At 35.6% G+C, this 10996-nt stretch overlaps 1 long non-coding RNA gene across 1 annotated transcript; it reads left to right on the forward strand.

Moving 5' to 3' along the window:
- Positions 1-1390: 1390 nt before the first annotated feature.
- LOC139074317 (uncharacterized) lies at positions 1391-10761 on the forward strand. The gene is made up of 3 exons (XR_011523820.1): positions 1391-1522; positions 4033-4081; positions 10642-10761. It is a non-coding gene; the product is annotated as an uncharacterized lncRNA (long non-coding RNA).
- The last annotated feature ends 235 nt before the right edge of the window (positions 10762-10996 follow it).

The following is a 10996-nucleotide window of genomic DNA, read 5'->3' on the forward strand; positions in this document are numbered from 1 at the left end:
AAGGTTGGGCATTTTATAGCTGTTTACTAAATATTTATTAATTGCACAATAGTAAAAAGAACATTTTAAAATGTCTACTGGACATACAGCACTGTGTGAATGCTTTGCTTTCCTTGTCTTATTTACATCTCACAACAAACTCATAGGAAACCAAATTCAGAGAGTTTGGGTAGCTTGACCAGGGTCAGGGTCAGAGTCTTAATAAGAGGCAGAGTTGAGATGTGAACCTACGGTTGACTTCAACGTCAATGTTCTTTCTGTTACACTACATAGTACCACCATCTAGAGAAGCCTGTGCCAGGGTCCCACAGATTTAGAGGGCCCACCCTGGCCTTCTTCTGGTTCTGCCTTCCCATTGAGTGTGGAAACCATAAGGTCATAAGAGCATGCCCATTAAAGCCTGCACTCACATTTCAATCCATACTCTAGTTACCCAGGATCCAGATTTCTCTACCCAAACATCCCTGGACCAACTTAAGACAGACTATGGGATACCCAAAGGCCTGAGGGATGGACAAGAGGCAGTGTAGTGGACTTGGGATGTTTATTGCCTTCCTGGTTCCTGGTAGAACTGGATGGAACAGAGGAGGAAGAAGAGAAAGTGACGGGGCTTCAGCATGACTCTTTCTGAGTCACCACATTCTGGGAGTTCAAGAACGTTAAATTCACACCTACCTTCCAGGCTGGAATAAAGGCATATTTGTCAATGTAGGAGGATAGAATATATTTTACTTGCCAATTTATTAGCTTAATTTATGACTTTTAACCATTTATATATATGATATGTGGCTGCCAATTTATTAGCTTAATTTATGACTTTTAACCATTTATATATATGATATGTGGCTTCCACTAGTAGTCTTACCCAGAACCCCACAAATGTTGTCGTGGGAGCACTTGCAAATAAATATATATTGCTTGTTTGATTTAGAGAGAATCATTATTTAACTCAGATATGTCTCCTAAGCAAGATCATAAGCATAGTTTACATATATTTAGCAATTATGGTTATCTTACCTCCTTCAGAAAACAATTTGAAGTGATTTATATTCAAAGATCAGAGAAAATCAGATAACCAAAATGAAAAAGAAAATTTTCAACCACGGAAACAAAGGGGGAAAGAAATATGAAAATGGAGGCTGATAGATTTTATAAATAGCAATAAAAGGCACATAGAATTAAATCGACTGTTCTATTTATATTGAGAATCTCGGAAGTGCTAAGTTTTAAGTCATACACAGCTCTTATAGCCCAGGGAACTGTATTAAGAGGAAATCTTCCCTAACTGTGAATCTACAGAGTGAAACCAGGAAGCCTCCTGTGCCGTTTCATTAGCATAACTGGATGTGCAATTCTCTCCACCTGCAATTTTACAAGAGGAAAGGGAAGGGCCAGCCAAAGACAAATGCTTCCTGGTAAACTCCATTCCTAAGAAGCCTCTTCTGCTTTTTAAAATAACCTTTCCCGCAATATCCATAGGTGGAAGTACACACCGCACGAATCTCAACCATGAAATAGAGACGTAAGTACATTCTACCTCTCCAGGCAACCAAAAAATAGTTTCCTATCATTACATATACTATGTTTCTGAAATGTTCTTGAACAATTCAAATATAAAAAACATGGCCATATTTTTAAAATTACTCTTTCCTATATTGATAAAATTTTAAAGGTATGTTTTTGAGAACTCTGATGATAAATATTTTCTATTTTGAAGATGGCACATGTGGGTTTAAGGAGTAAAGCGAAGAATGTGTTCATACATTTATTTATTTATTCATCCATTGAAAAGTCACTGAGTGCATGTCTACTCTGTGCCAGGCAGAGAGCTAGGTGCTGAGTAGATAAGAGTATATACATCGAATCTGGCCCACCATTCTCACAGCTTATAGCATAATGTGGGATCAGCAAAATTTTTGTACACGACTAGAGAGTAAATATTTTAGGTTTTGTGGGCCAAGAGGCAAAATTGAGACTATTATATAGGCACTTAGATATCCAGAGGGAAAATAAATTTCCATACATTTTGTATTGACATCAGCCGTATATAAACAAGGTGGTGGGGGGGGGGATGGATTCGGCCCACAGCTGTAAGTTTGACGACTCCTTGTAAAATATGCAAATAATCATCCTCCACCAGTAATTCTAGGCTTACTGAGAGTGAATAGAGGGTCAGCCTTGATTTAATTTTATCTAGATGTCTTTATCCTTTCACGTATTCACTTACTTATTCGTTAAATATTTCATAATCTCCTATATTGTGTCAGATCCATATAAAACTCAATTTTTAGTGCATCATTCTATTCCATTTCATTTTAGTAAAACTCCTCAGTCAGTAATAATTATTAAATGGAAAACTATTTTTTCACACATACATCTCAAGTAATCTAATCACCTTAATATTGGGAGATTATGAGATCCAATTAGGAGATGAGAAAACTTAGTGTCATTCCAAGAATGAGAATTTCTTAGAGACATTGTGACTAACCTCAGAGGCATGCTTCTAAGTACAGCGCTGTGTGGACTTAGTCTTTTTAACAGAAAGCAGGAGTTGGGTGGGAGGGCCACACCGTTTATTCATCCATCCGGTCATCCATCTGTCCATCTATCCATCCATCCACGTCTACTGAGAACGTACTATACCTTTAGCATTGACAATAGGATGTATACCAAGCCATATGAAACAGAGTAGCTAGTTCTTTGACAATGAGAGCCTCTCTCTCTTAAAGAGTGAGGTAAGGTTTTCTCAGGAAAGGGCTTGAGAAAATGAAAAGTCATTGCTTTCTTACTAGGTCTGCTTATTTACTCAGGTAAGCCGGTCACCTCACCCCACCTGCACATATTCAACCCATCCCCTGTGGACAAAATATCTGAAAAACAATCACTGTGCTGTGGCATAAGCACCAATTTCTATCTTTGGTTTGAATATCTTTCTATAGAGCATGAGTTTAAAATAGTCATTCACATTCAACTTAAGTCAAGCAAGTCCCTGAAATAAAACTGTGACAGCTCTGGGCCCACTTGGCTCCTGTGAGGTCTTGTTGTAGGCTGTCCTATCTTAGTGCTTTGGAATATATCTCTTGCACAGATTGGAGAAAAACAACTTGGAAATTTTCTCTTTTCTAAAATGTATAAGTTAATTGGTATGATAGTTGATTGGTGATAAAAGTCATGCTTTGTTTGTAATTGTCTAGGTGCCAGAATCCATCCTAATATCCTTTATACATACATCACTTCACATAAAATCCCATGACTACTCTACGGTGTGGTCAGGCTATTATTCCCATTTTCCAGATGAATGGCCTGAGGCTTCAGAGCTTATTTCCTTTCTAGTGAGTGATGAGGCAAGATTCAATCAGGAATTCTAAATCGAGGGGCCTAACTTCTAAGGACTTCACTATCAGTTACTTACATAGTTGCTGCTACAGGAGACATTTATTCCCCTGAAGGAAACAAATATATCATATATAATAATACATATATATATATAAAATTACAAATATATATATTTCATAGCAGTAGCTTGAGCAAACTAATCATGAGAAAGATAAACAGACTTTTAATGTTGGTTACCTAGGATACATAGTTGATGATGTGTCATCTTTACATATTTTTGTATTCTATTGGTTCTTCTGTTACAACAGTATGTATTAATTTTGTAATTTAAAAAATAAAACAAAGAATAAAGAAAAAAGGAGAAGAAAGAAAGAAGGAAAGAGGAAGGGAGGAAGAGAGGAAGGCAAGAAGGAAGAATAGTAACAAGATTAAGCATGTAAGAAATTTCAATATTGATAATGAAAGAAATACTTGGGATAAGACAATATTTTGAAAAGAGCTATAGATTGAATTGAATAAATGAGCGAATGAATGACTTTCAGGTTACAGGCTAATTTTCTAATGAGAAAGGACAATAAAAATATTGAGATATTAGAATTCATTTAATTACATTTGTGGAGGAATAAAGCTATTTTGAGGTGTTCTTATTTTCATTCTTTATCCTAGGATCATCTTAAGACATTATTTTCATCATAGGTTTCACTGGAAATATCCAGGAGCCGCATCACAAGATGAGACCATATAGGTAAAGCCTGGCTGTGAAGCTCCTTGGTCCGCCTCCCTCTGCTTATCTTCTCTGCCCCAGGAAAGGCAGATGACAGGAGGAACCCTTGGCTAGTTATCTGTGAAATTCAACTGCCTGTCTTCAGTGAAGTTTCTATCTTTCTTACCCCAGAAAAGGCATATGACTGCCTTATTCTTAAAGATGTCCACAGCTGGGAAATCATAACTTTCTTTATTCCTACATCCCAGGTCCCATCTGTACTCACAATATTAAATGTATTAACTACTTTTAGCCTCAAGGATTACGATAGCCATTTAAACTCATTCTTATAAAAGCTCATAGTTGACAACTGATTACCATGCTTTGCACAGGTAGTCAGTTTATATTCATTAAGCCATCAGCAAGTGTTGGTTGAGTATGAAATCACAAGGCAAATGGTATATCATATACACGTAAAGTATTATTATTAATCTGGGAAGTAAATTCTAGTAATCTGCTCACATGCAGTGTTAGAAACTAGGTTTCCATGGGATATATCATTTCCTAGGATCTGTCTGCCTGTAGTTACTAAGGCATTTATACCAGCAGTTTTCAACTCTAGTGTATATTAGAATTACGAGGGGATCTTTAAAAAAATATTGATGCTTTGGCGCCATCCTAAACCAGTTCAATCAAAATCTCTAAAGTATGCATGGAGGTCGACTATCACAATTTTAAAAAACCTTCCAAGGTGCTTCTAATGTAGAATCAGAAGTGGGAAAGGCTGAGCTAGACGTTTAAAGCAGAAAGCAAAGGTTATGGATAGAATCTTTATGGAAAAATTATCCAGGTAAGAGCTTTTCTTATCTCTACTTTTGGATTACTGGGCAAAGAAAAATTTCCTTATTGCTCATTATTCCAAACGGAGATCTGCAACTTGTTCAAAAGCACTTGGAAGATAGATGAAAAGCCGAAATATATGTCAAGTCAGAATCCTCAAAATATTAGATATTAGTTTTAGTGAATTTTGGGCACATTTCAACTGGCCTGCCAACTTTCAAATCTTCTGCAATTATTATTCAAAATGTACTTGAAGCCAGCTTAATTTATTCTTTTATCTTCCCTTAGATGGAAGAAGAACCCAATGTAATTGTGGTATTTCAGACAATAAAACAAATCATCTACCACAGAGAAGTAATCAAGCCGTTTAAATTTGTCATGGTTGTCTGAACACCTGTCTTTTTTATTTTTAGGCCTGACTATATTCCCCTAATAATTCTAGTTGAAAGAGAATCATTAACACAGCAAAATAAATATTTCTTCAGGAAAACAGCATTTAACTGAAGCATCTAATCAACATGTAAGCTTAGCATAGGATAATGTGGAGGTTTCTAGGGAATGCTCACTTAACATTTCAGAGGCATTGGCTGTCTTCCTTTCTTTACACAAAGAAAGCCTTCTTGATCAAAATCTATTGGCTGGTTTTCTTTGGATAACAAGATTCTTTTTAATTTTCTCTGATGCAGTGAAAAATATTGAAGGTGGTAATAAATTCTGCAATCAAGGAAGTTCTGAAGGAAACTCAAAGATAATACTTTGTCATGGGAGAGTGTCCGAAGTGATATTTCACTTATTCATAAATAACATGCTCTTTCAGCCTATAATATACTAATAATGGGCAGTGCAGAAATAAGATAGTGGAAGGAAGTTTTAAAGAATGCAAATATCAGACTTCAAAGTCAAACCACTACAAATCATTTAATACTACATAAGTGACTGCTTATGATTGAAGAGACTGATTAATTTCCATCTTCTACACCAGGGGTTTGTAAACTATCTGTAAAGGGTCAAATAACAAATATTTTAGGTTTTTCATGACACATGGCCCCAAATGCAACTACAGTCATGTGTGGCTTAATGATGGAGATAACGTTCTGAGAAATGCGTCATTAGGTGGTTTCTTTGTTGTGCAAACATCATATATTGTACTTACACAAACCTAGATGGTTAGCTACTACACACCTAGGATATAGGGTACTAATCTTAGACCATCCTCCTATATGCAGTGTGTTGTTGACTAAAAGGTTGTTGTGTGGTACATGATGTACTCAACTCTGCTACTGTAGTGTGAAAGCAACCATAGACAATGAATGCATAAACCAACGGGCATGACTGAGTTCCAAGGAAACTTTGTTTACTAGCAGTGGTCATTGACAGGCAGGTAGTAGTTTGCTGACCCTGATTCAAATAAACTTTTTTTAAAAGTGGCATTCTGCCTCTTAGAGAATCACATAATTGATCTGGAGATTGACTGTATAGTTTGCAAAATTCCTGATATATCTGTTGCTTCCTGGTCAGTCGTTCTGAGATTTCAAAGGATTTCTGCCAATATACTTTAGAAAAATCATAGGGATGGAATGATGCTAAAAAGGAACCTGACAGAAAAGAGGTCACATTGAAAATAGGTCTGGGACTTTCAAGATCCCTTCTAATCCCTTAAAAAGGAATTTTAGAGCAAAGCTGAGTAAACAGTAGGAAGAATATTGGGGCAAAAACACTCACAAACTATAAAGAAGTTTCAAACCAGGAAATAAGAGTAGCTAAGTTTTGCAAAAGTTTCTTTTTAAATTAACTGGCTTAATTCTATGGTGTTTGGTGACTGGTGCATGCATTTTACTTTAAAATTCATTGCATCTTCATGTGTGACACCTTTGTGTTTCAGCATAATAAAATCAAGCTTTCCATTTCTTGAGACTCCCCCCCGCCAAGTTCTAGGAAAAAAACAAAGCAAACTCAAAACTCTGTAAACTGCATCATTTTAGACATGTTTTAAAAGTCTTCAGACTGAAAACACACTGCTAGGCAGAAATATGATTGAAGCCAGGAGGCGAAGTCCCAAGACCTCATATTAACTCAGCTCTGTTTAGTAAGACAGTCATTAGAAGTGTCAAGAAGAGAGGAGGACTTGGCATCAACTTTACAAAACTACAGACTCTGCTCTTTACATTTATTCCTTTTATATCCCTAATGGATTTCCTCAGGGCTACTTTTTAAGGTCTCAGCTTAAGGTCACTGAAAAGGTTCTGTAACTGTGAAACACATTTTCAAGACACAGAAATAGTTTGGGACCACAGTTTTGTGTGTGATTAATCTTTATAGGCATATTCCCTTTTACGGACCTAAGATAGGCTGAGCGAAATTATAGATTTATTAACCGCTTTCTTCAGTTCTTTCTTTGAGGGACTTATTCATCAAACAGGATTTAATAAAGAAGTCTTTTTATGTAAGTAACAAGTATAGCGGCAGAGTTCCTCAAGAATGGGCATTGGGAGAAGAAGAATAATAAGATATGCAATTTTGGTCCTAGTTTTTCTCAGCTGGGGTGGAGTCATCACACTCATTCCTATTTTTCTCAATAAAACATAGTGCTTTGTCTTAATATTGGGGGCAATTAGGAATGTTGAGGAATATGGAATCAAATTCATGAAACTTAGAGTGGTCTGAACTGAGAATTCAATAAATGTTAGCTATTATGATTTTATTAAGACTATAATTAATGTTAATTATTATTAATCAACAATGTAGATGCACAAAGGACATACTGGGAAAGAAGTTTTTCTCAGAAGGAAAAGAAAAATATACTGAAAACTAACGTGGCTTTAAAGTCAATACCATTATATTTTCAATATTTTGAATCTGTCAGAAGCAAGTGCACAAATTAATAAAGAAAAGGCACATTATCTGGCCCTCTCCTGTGCCAAAGTTTTAAACTATGAAACTACTAGACAAGAAAAACTATTCTTTTACACGTTTAAAGACTAATGGAAGTTGTACTGGTGAGTAGCAAAAGAAAGGAGAATAAAAGTATGGGAAAGAAGCCCATGGAAGTACACCCACACATACATACACACATATACATCCACTCACACAAATATTGGAGCCATGCAGTTTAAAAGAAGTCAAAATTTTTCATTATTTATGAAAATTTGGAACCTGAAAATAAAAGCAAAAATATTGTAATTAGTGATTGGGTAGTTACTAAGAACAAAAAACACTTGAAATTGAAAACCTAAATAATTGGAATTGGAACAGAGGCAATGGTGTGGATACCATTCTACCTCTTTCCTTTAAGCTCATATGTCTATTCCAAAATTTCTTATGACTGGAACTCAATGACAAATGGGTAAATCTAATAGGATGTGACTTGATTCAAGGAAATGATGATTAAATAACAAAGCGTTTGTGCCAAACCCTTAAAGGAAGCATATAAAACAAATATTTTTAAATGTAGGACATTTTCCATAGCCATGGAACAGCTGAACAACAATTTCCAGGTATAAAATAAAATAAAGAACAACAAAAATCATTTGTTTGGCAAACATGTTTGTGGTCACATTTTGGGGACCAAAAGAATAAAAAGATAAGGGGTTAAGGTAAAAACTCAATACACATATTTGATTCATTGGGTATAAACAGAGTTTAGACAATGAATTTTAATTAATCAATTAAAATATGGAAAGTAAAGATCATCAACTTCAGGCAGGGAGTCTGTCTAAATTATACACTAGATTTTCCATTTTGTGACACATTAAGAAGGCATGAAATGAAATGATAATGGACTTCCATGGATGCTGTGCTGGTAAGCATCCAGTCAAAGAAGCATAAAGAAACCAATGGAGAGTCCAAACCACGAGTGTTAGGTTTACAGACTAAGAGACTGTAATTCTTTTCAAAGGCCCTGTGTCTGATTCAAAACTCCTTTTTCTTTTTTGCCTCTTCTGTGTCCCCAATTCTAACATTTATCTTCTTAATCCAGGTGTTTACCTGCTCATGACTTGATTTTTCCATTACGTAATAGCTAGCATAGCAATATTTCACTCTGATCTGCACCCCAAGCATGGCAAACCCAGTGATCATGACTCAGCAAGGAGGTTTCGGGTCTCCTTGCTTAAAAGCTTTTCAAAATGCTACCTATTAATACAAAAGTAAATTTATTATCGAGTGATAATATATATTACCATATTTTGCCATACCAGCATGAACAGATAGTTTGTAAATAATGTTCCATGGAAAAATAAATTAGAAATCACTGTCATTTACTTACCAATTTAATATTATTTCTCTTGGAACAAGTACCAAAAATTTTGAAAAGTTTTCGTATCCTTGGACTCATAACACGTGTGATGCAACTAAACATTAAACAAAAGGCCCTTGAGATGGAAGAGATGTATTACATCACTGCTTGTCTATGTCTTGATATTTACAGCCAGACAGTTGCCTATAATCTGGTCTCCAGAGGCTTCCTTCATTCCATATGGGAGCTTCCACTACTCCCTGAAATTCTCTTCTGTACTCTACTCACAAGTTTAAAAGCTTGGATTCCTTCCATTCATCATAGTTCTTATCTGGAAGACTACAACTGTACTCTTTTGCTCTGAGCTACTATGACATTAATTAATAAGTTATTTAATAGATGACAACCTAATTTCATTCCCCAAATGGACTCTGTAGTATTTTGAATTTCATGTTTCATTGTTCTTCCATAAAATGCAAATTTTATTACTTTACTGTATATCACAGGATGAAAGAACCTCCTAAAATGGATTAATTAGCCATTCAGGGAACTTATCAAAAGTATTTGTTTCTCGTTCTTTCAAACTATCGTAATTTATAAGCCAGACTGAATATAGAGATCAGGAGTCCATGATTCCTCAGAAAATTCTCTTTGTCTCTGACTACTGATGGGCCAGTCATGTAATATAGATCAGAAAGTAGAGAGTTGATTTTAAAAAAATCTGAGGCATTTTCCCATCATTTCTTCAAGCCTAGCTAAATTGGGATTTCTAATTTTGCTTATTTCCCATTTCATTCTCATAAATAATCATTCTGACAAAAATATTGGTCGATATGTATTTTTCTTTTTCATGGCTGCCTTATTGCCTCTTGAATAACATCTAAATCCCTTAGTCTAGCAACTTCCCTTGTTCTCTGTCTTCTCCTTCTAGTTAATGTCAATCACCACTAATCTCTCTACTTCCATTTTTCCTTTCAAATTCCTTCAAAACAATCTATCTCATTGTCTCCGGCTCTGCCCTGTCAATTAATTTCTCTCTCCACCATAATACAGCCTTTTCTCTTCTCACTGCAACCCAGCCAATACATACAAACATTTCCTAAATCTGTTCTAAAGCTATCACTAACTTCTCAATTGCCAAGTTCAGTGACTGTTTTAAAATTTCTTAGATTATTGGATTTATGTCCTTCACAAACACTATTTGTCTGGCTATCATAAATCTTCCCCTGGTTCTCCTCTGAACTTTTCTCTTGTTTGTTTTCTTTTCCATCTGCTTCCTTAAGACTCAGGACCTTAACCCACACCGGTTCCTCTATTTCAAAGGCTCTCTGCCTCCACCACTCTTGGCCTCATAGCCATTCATTCTCCTCATCTTCCCTTAAGAGCCACTACTTTAAAGAACCCTCCCAGACTAGAACAAGCTCCCTTGTTTTACATTCTTAATTATCTATTCTTGCAATTTTACTTTATAGCATGTATCATAGCTGTAATTAAATAATTATCTGTGTCATTTGTCTTCCCTTTTTAGCCTCGGTCTCATCCTTAAAGTGATAACACCACGGTCTAGCATGAGGATTGGCATGCTGTAAAGACTCAATGAGTATTTCTTTAATGGATTTTGAATAAATGGTTTTCTCTTCCTTCCCACACATATCAAATGTTGTTATTTTTCACAGTACTATCTGCTACTCACCAGACTTCTTATATTGCTTATTGGGTGAGTCTCATTCACTCTCTCAGTTTTCACAACAAATTTTATATTAATGACTGCAAGATTGATATTGCTAGTCCAGAAATGTTTCTTTCCAGACAACTCTACACGGATTTCCCATAGGTATTCAAACTCCATATATCCAAAACCTAGTAAAGGCATAACCTTCCTC

This window comes from Equus przewalskii, chromosome 11 (assembly GCF_037783145.1).
Source record: "Equus przewalskii isolate Varuska chromosome 11, EquPr2, whole genome shotgun sequence".
Classification (NCBI taxonomy): domain Eukaryota; kingdom Metazoa; phylum Chordata; class Mammalia; order Perissodactyla; family Equidae; genus Equus; species Equus przewalskii.